The sequence below is a fragment of the Astatotilapia calliptera genome, chromosome 7 (genome assembly GCF_964374335.1).
Source record: "Astatotilapia calliptera chromosome 7, fAstCal68.1, whole genome shotgun sequence".
Taxonomy (NCBI): Eukaryota; Metazoa; Chordata; class Actinopteri; order Cichliformes; family Cichlidae; genus Astatotilapia; species Astatotilapia calliptera.
The window spans coordinates 48,103,144-48,117,359 of NC_137428.1; the positions used below are offsets into that span (position 1 = coordinate 48,103,144).

General features: G+C 39.5%; 1 protein-coding gene across 8 annotated transcripts in view; it reads left to right on the forward strand.

Annotated features, from left to right (window-relative positions):
• Positions 1-9,435: 9,435 nt before the first annotated feature.
• ppip5k1b (diphosphoinositol pentakisphosphate kinase 1b) overlaps positions 9,436-14,216 on the forward strand; it is a 48,616-nt gene continuing 43,835 nt past the window's right edge. For 3 of the 8 annotated variants that reach the window (XM_080303790.1, XM_080303791.1, XM_080303787.1), the window contains exon 1: positions 9,437-9,668. The gene's annotated coding sequence lies outside the window, so the exon portion shown is untranslated. Of the gene's footprint in view, positions 9,669-14,216 lie in introns of all 8 variants that reach the window. The other 5 variants (XM_080303792.1, XM_080303789.1, XM_080303786.1 and 2 more) reach the window with 4 other exon arrangements.

A 14,216-nucleotide genomic window follows, 5' to 3' on the forward strand; every position in this document is an offset into this window, starting at 1 on the left:
TAACAGTTAATTGTGTCGAAGGGTATCAGCTGAGAAATCAGAAATGGACTAATGTGCCAAGATCTAGGCAAGAGTTTGAGTTTGTTGCTGCCTTAAAGTAAGGCTATGTTATAATTTAGACTTAATGATTTTGTCATCCTCCCTCAGTCCTTGTGCGACCTGACATTTTCTGTCTGTCTCTCTGGTTTGGTTTTGCTCGCTTCTGTATCTGTGTGTACGAGGTGCACTGATAGGATGCAGCCCTGGTTTACACTTTCCACACGTCTCCGCACACCTGTTGGAAATGATGTACCTGGCTCTGATGACCTCATTGAAGTCGCTTCATGCCGTTTTTCTTACCTGCTTTTCTAGCGCTCAGGTTTGCTTGGAGGACTGGTGGATACTGAGCAGGGAGCAGCTACTTGTTGTTTGGAATCTGTGAGGAGTCTGAAGGGAGACTGGGACAGTCACTAATGTTGTTCTTTGAATATTGTTGTTGAAAATTCACAGTAAATAAATGCATTAAACTCTGACCTGGAGCCTCCATTTGAGTCCTGCGTATTCCCAGAACCTTGACATCTTTAGATGATCTCCTGACATTTGTTCTATAAGCATGAGATTCACACTATTTAATAGGGGAAATTCGGACTAAACTATTGGGTAAAATTACAAGTCCTCCTGGGTTTGTGATCACGGGACTTTTACTGTAGCTTCATTAGGCTGAAGGTTGCAGCTTTGTTTGTTTTTTTCACAAAAAATTAAACTGCACACAATTATAAATATGTGAAGCTAACTCCAACAGCAGGACTCCAAAACTGCTAAAGGCCCTCAAAACAAGACTTTTCTAAATCTGAGAACACAAACTTTGTTTAGCACACACCACTCAGAGAGTGAGCGGTGCTGCTTTAACACAGTGGTTACCGATCAGTCTCACTCATGCTGCTCATGTGGAAGAGCAATCATGTGTCAGAGAAAAACCGATTTGGCTGTGGTCCTCTGGTTCGACCATGATCAAAGATGGGATGCAGAGTGATGTTTCATTGCAATTTGCAATTTTTTTTTCTTTTTGGTCAGTTCAGATAAATATTTAGTGATAAATAAAGATGAGATAAATATTGCAGTAATAAATAAACATTTCCTTTGTTAGCTTTACGCATTTGTGCACTGTTTTATTTTAGTTGTGTTGCTCATTGTACATTGTATTTTTTAGGTATGTGAAATGATCGAGTTTTACATGTTGATCAGGTTTGTTTAGTACAAATTAGTGTAGATGTTTCTGGTGCACCTTCACGTACAGGTGCACAGATACCTGAAACTATGGTGTTGTTCTATATGCTACAAGTGTTGCTGGAGCTTTAACCTCTAAATAACCTAATGGCCCCTACATATAAAAGCCAGGAAACGCTTTCAAAATAAAACTTGCTAAATTAGAAATGCTTGTAAATGAGTGTAAAAACAACGCTGTGATTTTAGCAGCAGTAAAAATGCACACATCTGGTTTTGCACAAGGACCTAATTTGCTACTGCAAATATCCTATGTAGAATATATTACTGTATAAATGTCAGAGGTCCTGACATGGAACAACTCTACAGTTTACAGAGTTAAACTGGTGTCCATACTCTGCTGGCTTTAAATACACACACACACGCACGCACGCACGCACGCACGCACACACACACACACGCGCACACAGAAAGACAGACTGGTAAACAGTTAAGAAATAGATAAACATTTACAGGCTTTCCAGGTCTCTCTGCATGGGTGCCTAATGACACTTCTTTAGGATCCAGACACAACCAGATGGCATCTCTATTTCGCAACAGCTTACATGGTGTCATATGGTATTTCTCAGCAACATCATGGGGTCAGGCGACAGCTTGGAGAAACAATAACATACTGTAGGCATGCCAGGAAATCATCAAGCAGAAGAGCTCTTTGCGTTCATTAATTGGCTGCTTGTAAACAATTGTGATTTGATTTAATTGTAATTTCATTTTTTTCCCACGTATGTAATTAAGGCTCATTGGGAGCTGGAGTCTAACACAGCTGTGATACGACAAGAGATGGGGTACACCCTGGACAGATCACCACTCTGTCACAGGGCTAACACAGAGATACAAACAACCATTCAAACTCACATTCAAACCTACAGCCAGTTTAGGATCACCAATTAACCTAACCCCACTAACTGCATGTGTCTGGACTGTGTGAGGGTGAACCAAGAGAACCCAGCAAACACAGGGAGAACATGCAAACCCCACACAGAGAGGCTCCAGCCAGATGGTGGATTCAAACGGACCTACTGTGAGGCAACAGTGCTAAACGCCACACCATTATTTGATTTATTTCATGTTATAAACATTTAAACAATGTGACTTTTAGGATGTTTGACAAATCCATCACCTCAGATTGTTTATTTGTACTCTATGCTTATGCAAGATTGCTGGTTACAAATTTACAGAAGTACAGTAAATGATGAAGTCCGCCTCCAAAATGTGTTTGATGTTTGATGTTGTCAAGCTGGACGTACACCAGCGTTTTGTTTTTCTGATTCTTTCACCAAAAGTAAATCTAATCTGACATCAGTTTAAGTGTGTGAGAAAACTCACACAAACACCAGGACATCATTTAAACTCCACACACAAAATTCAAAGCCAGGATGGTTTAGAAATGTCTGAACATTTTTTCAGCTGCTTCCTTATCAACCAAAGGTTTGTCATAGAAGATTTCTCCATACATTTAACTTAATACACTTTTATGTTGCAAACAAACCCAAATGGATTTGTGTCTCTTTGTCTGGATCAGGCAACTGCGTACCATGGGTCTTATCTTCAGACATATCTCCAAAGCTTTTTTTCTGGAACTATGATTTCTGAGCAGTATTTCCCGCAATGTCATTTCTTGCTCAGTAGATGGCATCAACTCTGCCAAACATACATAGATTTATGTCTGAATGCATGATTTATGTTTAAAATAACTTCAAGGCATGACTTGTAGGGGTTTATCCTGTGAAATGTTAGCAGTTTCAATACATTTTCAGTGCATTCACATAATATATATTCTTATATGCTTTGGAACCTAAAATCAAAAATGTCAGGTGGGGCCACTTTCTGTTGACAAATATGATTAAAAACGGTTTTCATATGACACTAAAATCAAAATAAAAACCTTTGCTAAGATTTTTTAATTGCTAAGACAAGTTCTAAAAAATAATAACAGTGAAAAGTGTATTTCATCAGACAGATGAGCTCATAGGGTTTTAATGGGGTTATGATAAGATTTGTTTCACTCTCTTAAATAAGGTTAAAAATGGCTAAATTCAGCTCTTATGGAGACTGGTACTCTTTCTAAGTCAGGAAGTACAACCAATGCAAAACTAGGACAACCTTAAGTTATCTAAAAAAAAAATCTTTATTTTATTTAAAAATTCACACTTAGTGCAGGTACCTTAATAAAAGCATATTTAAAGTAGAAATACCTGGGAAAAGTCAAGTGATGCAACCAGGAAGTGAGGAAGAAGCATCACTTAATAAAATGAATGATTTTACACTGTAAGGTTATTTATCAGACATCTAAACTGTGTATCAGATTAAATATGCTTGGACACAAAAATATGCATGTGATGTCAATGACCCATATATAAAGACACATCTTTTCCTCTATTTGCCCAGAACTAAGGAACAAAGGTCTCTAATGTGAAAGTGAAGGCTTCATGTCATAAGGCCTTCTTTCAACCAGTCCTGGCTGCCCACCTCCTCCTGATATCTGTTAAGAACATGGGGTTTTGTGTGTGTGTGTGTGTGTGTGTGTGTGTGTGTGTGTGTGTGTGTGTGTGTGTGTGTGTGTGTGTGTGTGTGTGTGTGTGTGTGTGTGTGTGTGTGTGTGTGTGTGTGTGTGTGTGTGTGTTGACACAGTCTCTTGCAGTCTATCAAGTGGGAGGGCTACATTTTTACAGGCACTCTGTAGAAGTGAATAGCTGCTTTATATCTGTCAGGCCTTACTCGCTAAATATAAATGCATGTACGCATGTCTGTGTGCCCACACTGATAGCTCAAGTGAGTGCATCTGGGCAAAAAATGGACAGATAGATCTCGTTTTTACCATTCTGTAATTTTCCTTAACAGACTGTGCTATGTGTTTCTAGGAAAAGAGAAAAAAAGTAGCTTTATGGTGCAACTGTTTGCTGCAGTCCCATTCCTAATTGCTGAGAAAAAGAAATGTGTCACCAATTTAAAAAAAAAAAAACGAAACAAAAACATGGATACTAATGATTTACAGACTTCGAGAGGAAATGCTGACCAATACGAAAATCGCACCATTTACGTTTAGATGGATGATAGTTGACTACCCCCACCCCCACCCCCTTTTTTTTGTTTCAGTCAAAGTTGATCCATTTAGGAATACGCTAACCATGCTAATGTCCTCAAAGATCAGCTTCCTTCAACAATCCAGGTGAGAATCTGTGCATCTTCCAGCATGGTTTCATACCATGTCACAGTTCAAAAGTAAGATAACTAAGTGGTTATATTTTGGTTACACAGGCACACAGGCAAACTTAGGCTACTTATACGCACGCTGTGATACAATTACATTGTAGTTTCAACTAAAATACATTGGAATTCAGTTTAATTACAGGAGAATTACGCTGTTAAAATAAACACACACACAAAATCCCACTGGGAAAAATATCCAGAACCATGGCACAGCAGGGTGAAAAACTACAGAAAATACTAACATAAATGGTCTTATTGAGGTGATAGAGCAACTTTGTACTTAGGCACAGATTCTCCAGGTTTCTGGAACTGTTTTGGAGGATGAAGCATCATCGTTCCAACACATTTTCCTTCAGTGGTGTCTTCATGATGGCGGTGGAGAATGTTATTTAATGTTTAATACAACTAAATTCTCCTATAGATGTTCAGTTGAATTGAGATCAGGTGACTGCAAAGGCGATTTCACATGATCATTAATTTCATATTCATCCAACTGTACACTGACCCCGAATAGAGCCACTGAATCCCTTTTTCCTTTAATATTTACTCATCTGCATGAATTAGCAGTGTTTTACTTCCTTAAAACCTAATTACAATACTATACTAAAATGCACTAATTGACATTTTAACCACTGTGTTCTACTGTACTGCATTTGTTGACTATTAAACTGTTTTTGATGTTTTTAAAAAACAAAGAACAAAGGTGATTCTTTTGCCGCTCTGTCACTGCTGCATTATTAAACCACAGTGAGAAATATCAGTGTTGTCATGTATGAAGATAAAGGAAATGCGACGGAATGAAGAGCGATAACAAAATGTTCGCTCACTTCAGGGAATCTTTGGGGGAAAAGGAGAGAAGGTAGCACACAGAGAGGCTTGATGCACCCGTTCACCTCTTTAACTGTCAGTAATGACTGTTCACAGTCTTTACCCATGCAAGAAAACTACATGAGGAGAAGTATCCAAGATGTTTTTTTTAATTATTTGGTTTAACATTAAGCTAAGTTGGCCTCAGTGCACACATTTAACCACCTCCTCTGTAAATGCTCACTGTTACTTTACTGCTTACAGTTTAATGACTTTTTAGCAAAGAAGTCTTTCAAATAAAAAGTTCCCTCCTGGTTTTTGTCTCCTTGCAAGTGAAACGTGACTTAAAGCATACAAAATAAGAGTGAATGAGCGTGAGCTTACCGAATCAGTGGAGACAGAGCTCTTCAGAGTGCATTTAGTTAGTTATTTCACACACAATTCATAATTTCCATTGGGTAAAAAGGAGATTTTTGAACACTGGATAGGTGGTGAGAGAGAAGATGAGAGAAGGAGGGAGTGGTGGTTACTGGTTTTAGTGAACACTACTTCCTTATGCTGCACAGACTGGCTTCCCTTATTCTGCTGCATGATGGGGCAGAGAGACTCTCCACATTTTCTTGACAGGTTGCCAGATTCACATCAGCCTCACCAGGCTGTCTGGCAGTGAACGCACCGTGCCAGACTTTTTTGGTCTCATGCTGGGAACAACTTCATGGGAAGCAAAGAGAACTGCAGCATTGGGAAGTAATACATGTGAAGCTTGCATCATATTTTAGCTGACAGCCTTGTGGAATAAAGTGAAATTAAAAATCTTTGTGTGTTATATAACTCAAAGCATGCAATCCATCCTTCCATCCATGAAATAATGAAGAAGGAGGAATACTTCCATATTCTTTAATTTCACCTCAAATCGACAGCTAGATAGTTAACACTTAGACACAGCTGGATGCTTCAACAGGACGATGATCCCAAACGCAGATCAAAATCGGTTCAGGAATAGATAAAGCAGGCTAGCATTAAACTTCTGGAATGGCACAACCAATGCCCCCAACTGAACCCTATTGAAATGAGGAGATTATGGTTAAAAGCTGGGTCTGTGCAAGGAAACTAACTGAGAAGAGTCATTAAATATTCACCCAAGATTAATGCCAGAAGCCCGCGGATGGCTACCAAAAGTGTCTGGTCGAGGTGCCACTTGGTAAGGGACTCTTAATTAAATATTAGTGGAGGTGTAAATGTGAGCCTGGCCTGCCAACAAAGGAAGAGACGAGGAGGAAAGTGTGTCAGGAGGCATCAAGAGAGAAGGAAACGCAGTAATAGTAGAGACTCTAAATGTAGGGACGATGCCTGGTAAAGGGAGGCAGTTGGGTGATGTGATTCAGGTTAAAATGTGTTTTAAATCTGCACCACTGCTTTTTGTCATGAAATTACCTCCCACCTACACCCTCATCTTTTTTCTACTGCAGAAACAAAAGTCGGCTTTTAATGAAAAGTCCTTCTGTTAATAATAAAACAACTACATTATTATTACTGGTATCTTTGTTTTTAGGGGTACTGTGATGAAATGTAGGAGCCCAAAAATGGTCTAAACTCACTTATGAGAACAACACAGACTACATGTGTGTGACAGATATGGAGACAGATGCAAGAGGAACAGAATGAGTGAGGATGGATGAAATTCATGGGATCAACCATCCACAGCAATGGACAGTGGACAAGAGAGGTGAAGATGAGACTGCAGGCAGGGTGGAGTGGGTGGAGATGTCAGAGGTTATTTGTGACAGAAAGATAGTAGCAAGAATAAAAGGAAATGTTTACAAGATGGTAGTGAGACTTGTGATGTGTGGTTTGGAGATGACAAAAATACAGGAGACTAGAGCTGGAGGAAAAGTTGAAGATGTTAAGATATTCACTGAGAGTGACCAGGTGATTAGGAATGAGTGGGACAGCTCAGGACACAAGGTTAGAGAGCCGAGATGTAGATAGCTTGGACGTGTACAGAGGAAGGACAATATGGAGCACCAGGCAGAAGGGAAAGACAAAGACCACAAGAAGATCAGAAGATCCATGAATCTTCTCTGATCCACATATCTCCAGAAAACATTTATGGATGTAGTTAAGGAGGACGTGCAGACTGTTCGTGTGAAAGAACAAGAAAGATAGGGTGAGATTCAGGCAAATGATCGACCTTTGGCGACCCCTAGAGGGAGCGGCTGGAAGAAAAAGAAGCTTTTTAAATATCTGAATTTTCATTTATGTTTTTAAGCACAATTTTTAATTTTTGTATACTTTAAAAAATCCATTAAACAATTCTTCTATCATTGCTGTGCAGATTCTATAAAATTTTTAGACTATACCAGGGGCGATTCTAGGATCAGAGCTTTGGGCTGCCCAGCCAGGCAAGATAAACTTTACTCTTCACAATGAGACGTCTTCCCTGTCTCTGTCAGTTCCTGCATCCTTAAATGTCTCCAGTTGTCCCGAGTTACCTCTGACTGTCTCCTTGGTGTATTTAAACCCCTGTTCCTCTCTGTCCTCATCGTCTGTTGCCTTCATCTCCATTATCAGCCATTATAATTTTACCATCTCTGTGCAAGTCTGCAAATTTCTTTATTAAATCATAAGATTCTTAAATTCATCAGGTCTCTCTGTGCCTGGGTCCTCGTCACAAAACATGACATCACTGTTTTGTACATTTTAACACAATTTAATCCCCACATTTGTGAAAGAAAAGCAAAACACTTTTTTGAAAAGTCTGTAACAAAACCATCAAATCTGATAAAGGTTTTTAAATGCTGCAAATGAAGAATGGATTGGAATAAAAAAAATACATATTCTAACCTTAATTACTGGGGGAGAATAATGAATGGTGATCATAGTGAGTAAGAAGTAAACTGAGTGCATTTTTTGTCAGAGATTCACTTTGAATGTGTATTTATAATACAATACACTCAATACACAAAAAATACACAAAATACACTCCAAAAATAGAGTTCTTGAAATGTACAAATGTACAAAATGTTGATAAAAAATGATAAAAAATGGAAGCAACTTTGCCTATGGTACAATGTATGAAAAGAACTTTACTGCAGATACTACTACGGCTCTGCAGATTTTTTTCTTTTATTTTAACCTATGTCGCTGCACCTTGAGTTTGGCAAATCTGTCTGTCACTTTTTGGTGGTCAACTCTCTCAAGCAGTTTAACAGTTTCTGTTGTCCCGGTCACTGTTTCCTGTCTGTTTCCTTACCTGTTTCTTCCTGACCTTGTGCTTCCTCCTCACGTTCCTCTCTTTCCTCTCTCCCTCTTTGGACTGACAATCATACACAAATAGATTGTATTCAATTACATGAAAAAATTACATTAATTTGAAAAAAATATATATTATTAAGATCACTAATAAAAAAAAGTCCTCTCTCAGTGTACTTTCAACCAAAAGGTAAATAACCAAACCACATGTACATCTAACAAAAGATATAAATATTGAAACTCTGATCCAACATTATCCTTTATTGACGGATCATTTGTTCTTTCATTGTTACCTGAATGTTGTTCCTGGATTTAATATCGGCACATGCACATATGACAAAGTAAGCAGCTTCTCTCATTCCATTTCAAACAAGAATGGCAACAACAGTAGGCTAAAACAATTTTAAGTTTTAGATTTTAAATAGGCTATATAAATTTCAATCGGAGCAATAAAGAAACATGGTCTGACTCCTACCTAACCTAACTATATAAAGAGTAACTGAAGGTTAAATGCAGCTAATATGTCCTGTTTTAAGCCAGGCACTTACAACTCCTCTCCGCTGCATCTCAGCCACCATCGCTCTGGCAGGTGCTAGAGCCAGAGTAGGGGAGAGCCGAGCTGGAACAAACCATTTTGGGAGGGGGGGGGGGGGGGGGTATCTATACTATTTTTGTTAAAATGTTACGTCTCAACCAAGTACTGTATGCTTTTTATATTTTTATAAGTGTGTCACACAAACAGCAAATATTGTCAAAAAAGTAAGAAATCTTTGGGGGTGCTTTGATTTATTTTGCTGAAGCACCCCCAAAAATGGGCTAAAATTGCCCCTGGACTATACCCTTTTATTCATCTCACCTTGTCTGCAGCGATGCACAATTTGGCCGCTAGGTGGGAGTAACGTCACAGCTTTGACAAACGATACCTTCCGAATAAAAAAGGAGAAAAAAAAGGAAGGAAGCAGCAGCAGCAAAGCGCCAGCACTGACCTCACGTGAACTTAAAATGTCGTTTACAACTTCACAGGCAGTTCAGAAGTAAAGAGAGAGGTAGTAGCCGTTTTCCTTCAGCTCGGGTCAGTCAGCGGAAACAAGGAAGTGAGCAGCTGACTGACTTCCAGTTGTTCTCTGCTGCCGCTGGTAAGACTTGTTCACTTTAACGCTTTGTATTGTCTCGTCGCGGCGGAGCCGTGTGTTCGGAGAAAGTGTGGGTGTGTGTTTTCTTTTTGTTTGCTGGACTTTGTAGAAATGAAGAAAAGCAGCGCAGCTTTTTGTACCCGGCGTGTACGTGTGCGTGAGGGGTGCTGAGTGGTGGGCAGGCTGACGCACTGATTTGTGCGTGTATTTCGTTTCTCTTTGGAGCCACGTTCCCATTTTTAAACCTCCAAAAGCCTCATTCATTGTTTTTGAAGCGAAAGCGGAGGGAGACCTGTAGTGTTTGTCCCTGTTGAGGTGTGTAAAACATTTAGAGAACGAGGGGTTTGCTATTGTGCAAAAGCCATAGTATCAGAACTCATCTGAACCATTTCCTGAACATGAATTCAATGTAAAACACACTGCAAAGAGACTAGGAACACGTGTGTGTGTGTGTGTGTGTGTGTGTGTGTGTGTGTGTGTGTGTGTGTGTGTGTGTGTGTGTGTGTGTGTGTGTGTGTTCTAACAAGGCGAATACTTGTATCCAATGAATACGGAAGTCGGGTTTTTTTTTGTTATTCTAAACACAAAAAATTGCTTGTCTTTATTTTTGTTTACTTATTTATTTATTATTCAATTTATTGTCGAACTATTTTGGTTCAGAAGTTGAAAAAACGAGTCAGCTGTAAACAAAGATCACAACTAGTATCAGTCTGGTCCTCCGTTTGAGCATTTGGAGCACATCCTCTTGTGAAACTCTTGTGAAAAAGGGAATTTAAAAAAAGAAAAACGATCTACACAAAACCCTAATTAAACGCTACCTGGTTCACAACAAACTATTGTTCTAACTGACGGTGTTCAACAGATCCGCATTTTTTTTACATCGCTATAAAAGGATCTATTGACTCCAGACTTACGTGGAACAGTAATCAGTTGTTTTTGTCTTGGCTTTGGCCTGGTAAGTGTTACAGGGATTGGTAACGTGGATAGACAGGCTGTTTTAAAAACATTTCATTAGGCTGTTTTATATTCTTTCATCTTAAGTGAAGAAAATGGCCTAATGAAATGTTTTTAAAACAGCCTGTCTAACACTTACCAGGCCAAAGCCAAGACAAAAACAACTTAAGAAATGTTGGCCACTCTTTATGTATTTTCATTTTCAGACAGAACCAAATCATCACATGCTATAACTTGTCTGGTTTTGTAATAATAAAACAAAGCTTTTGTTGAACTCAAATTAAAGTCAACACTGTATCAAGACAGTTGGGTCAGGTCACGATTACAAAAACAGCCCTGCTGTACTTACCAACTGTATATCATATATTAAAAGACTTTGAACATTTAAAACTGTCTGAGAGCTGAGCTCTTGTTGGGATGCATTCTCTTCTTGCTAACTGAGATGAGTTGGACTTGATGAGCATAAAATCTGAACATCATCTTTGAACACAAAGGTTTTGTTATTTGCATCTCCTCATGTAGAGAAAAGGTTTATTTCAAATCACACATTTCTATAGTAAATAGTTGAAAAACATGAACTTCTAATTGTTTGTCTAATACTTTGGCATTGTATATGTGACCATAGGTGAGCTCTTTATCAGTAGAAAGAGCTGTAAAAGTAATAAAAATACAGTGAAAAGTCCAAAATGTCTGCCCTCCTGCACATTTTCCAAAGCCAGCCAGTTTTAGCTGTGCTGCCTCTGGCCCCGGGCCTTATGTTTGACACCCCTGCTCAACCGGGTTCAGTGTAAGGTAGCCACACAGTTCTTTACTCACTCTTTAGGATTCCTCTGTCCTCTCACCCCTAAAGCCATTTTCAGAGCTTTTTCCTTTATGAGAAGTAAACCAGTAAAGCTGCGTAATAGTGGAAAAATCAGGTTGTGTATCTTTCAACCTAACATAAATGAACCTATTACCGGTAGTTTACAGAGGTCGTGTGTCCTGCAGTAACACTCTGATAAGTGTATGTAAGTAGTGGACCTTTATACTGGCAAGCCTTTTATGGGCTCTTTTTTCCCCCCAGTGAAGGCAATTTGTATTTGCATGCAAAGCTAATTGTGTGCTCAGTGCATAATAAATGTATAATCTTGTAGTGGCCGCTGTACCTGCTGTTCCACTGGCTGTGTCATAAAAACGTCACACGCATGTTATCTAGCTCTCCACGGTGATATATTTCAGGGCTGATGTTCACCTGTACTTCAACAGGAGGCTTTATTGAATATAATAATTAACAGCTTTGTTAATGATTTAGTTGTTAACAATTTTTGGAGAACAATAACCTTTGGACCATCTCAAAAATTATGCTTCAGTGACTCAGTAGTTTTTTGTGTTTAATAAAAGGGAGCCAATAACTATTCAATCAGTCCATGGAAAACAAATAGTCCAGCCGCCCATTACGTCTCTGTATTTCTCATTTGATAGCTAATCACAGAATTGCTGATGGCTAAATTGAACTAATGACTGACTCCTCCCCGTCATTATGGCGACACCGGCGAACTGTGGCAGATTGTCTCAAAGGTTAAAAGCCTTTTATTGGAGCCCTGTTGCTGATCTCCGGTGCTGCTGTGATGAGATGACTAATCCCCCCCGGACAAGGAGCTGCAGGTGACAGCTGGGAATGTTATAATTTAGCTGCCTAATTTATTTATGAGCGAGCAAGGTTTTTATTTTTCCAGGGGAACAAAAGAACCGGCAGACTGGAGAGGATGCTGTAGTCATTTTTGTGTGTGGTGCTTTTGTGTATGTCTGTTTGTTCTGCTTTATAGAGAAACATTAACGAATGTGACTTCAGTGGAGCTTCGGTGGTACTGACAGATACAAGATTTCTATTTAGTTTAACAACAGAGAGTGATGCTCTAAAGTTCAATAAATAAATGAAATACTCTCACTTGCCACTGTATTAGGTACACCTTGCTTGTATTGGGCTTGCACCTTCAGAACTGGCCGACTCCATAATAGCATAGATTCAACAGAGATTTTGTTCCATATTGTCATGATGGTATCACACAGTTGATACAGATTTATCATCTGCACATCCAGTTTCCCTTTCCTCCGCATCTGCATCCTGCTATATTGGATTGAGATCTGGTAACTCTTGCAGTCAAAGCATACACTTATTGGATGGTCTTTATCCCACAGCAAGATGTTATTTCTCAAATAATCCCAGCAAAATGCTTCAAAAGGCAAGCTCCAATACCTAGATCAGATGGAGAAGTTTGTTTGCTTGTGTGATTGGGTGACTGTGGCATGTTGTATAGAGTGCTTAGGGTACTCTGGTAGAGTAGAAAAGTGCTATATAAGAATCAGTCCATTTAACATTTACCAAAAACCCTCCAGAGTCTGAGGTTCCTTTCCTCATGGTAGCTCAGTGTCCCTGCCACAATAAGTTAAGTTTGAAGTTAAATAAATGTTCTACTCTGTTTTTAAATATTCAGGATTTATGTAATTTATATTTAACACACTCACTCATCTCACTCAAGTCTTATTTTGTTGCCTGTTAACCATTTATTAAATCTAGACATAGGTGGTAAGCAGCGGCATTGCTTACTACCGATGTGTACGCACCGTGGATACCTCATGAATGCCAATCCAATCTTCAGTGTGCACTATACCTCGAAATATTGTAATGGCAGTGGTGCTAAGAAAGCTGATAGCAAATGCACGCGCTGCTCTCACTGAGCCTTTGCTCAGGCCCTGCCCAGTTATTTATATTAGAATAACTCTAGAATCTGGAATGCTAATTAAAACTTGCACTGCTGTGAAGTGTTTGCATTCAGGTGTTTCTGGCCGTCACACTATATTTCGCTCTGTTCTTTAACTCTGTCTTACTGGTGGCGTGCTAAAGGTCATGACCTTGGTGTAACAAAGGCTGAATGACCTCAGGGTCACTGTCGGTTACTCACAGCAGTTATAGATGTTTATTTACAGTTTATATCTGTTAGAATTCTTTGACCCTCTGGCCAGCAAGAAGGGCTTCCACTTGCTTTACTGCGACCTGTCATCGCCTCAGAGGTCAGTAATGATAAGTTATCTTTGGGCAGTGGCTGGCCTCCCAACTCCCTGCCTTGACTCCTCCCCTTTTAGTTTGTGTGTTGCAGAAGAGGACACGGTTATTTCTGGGTACCAAGGTTAGCCAGGGTCACGTGTGGGATTCAGCTTACGTCCGTCCTGGCTAAAAGTCCAGGACACGGGAGGGACGCGTCTGCTCTTCAGCAGCCAAAGCATTTAACTGCCACTAAAATAATCTGCTCCGCATGTGAGTGGAAGTGACTTTAAATAAGCTCTTAGAGTCATTCAAAGACTGTGGGGCGCGTGCAGTTGGCTTATGTGCCATCACTGAGAGCTGATATGATCTGCCTCGTCTGTTCCCGACAACTTTTCCCCTGGAATCAGCGGTTTGGTACGGGTGGATGGGTCAGCATGGCAGTGGTGTTTATACCGATGAGAGATCTGGATCTGGGTTTGTGTTCTGTTTGTGGACATATAATAATCTCATACATTAGCAAGCTTCTACTTTAAGCTTGGCTTCATTTCACGTATGGCTCATGGGTTTTAGCT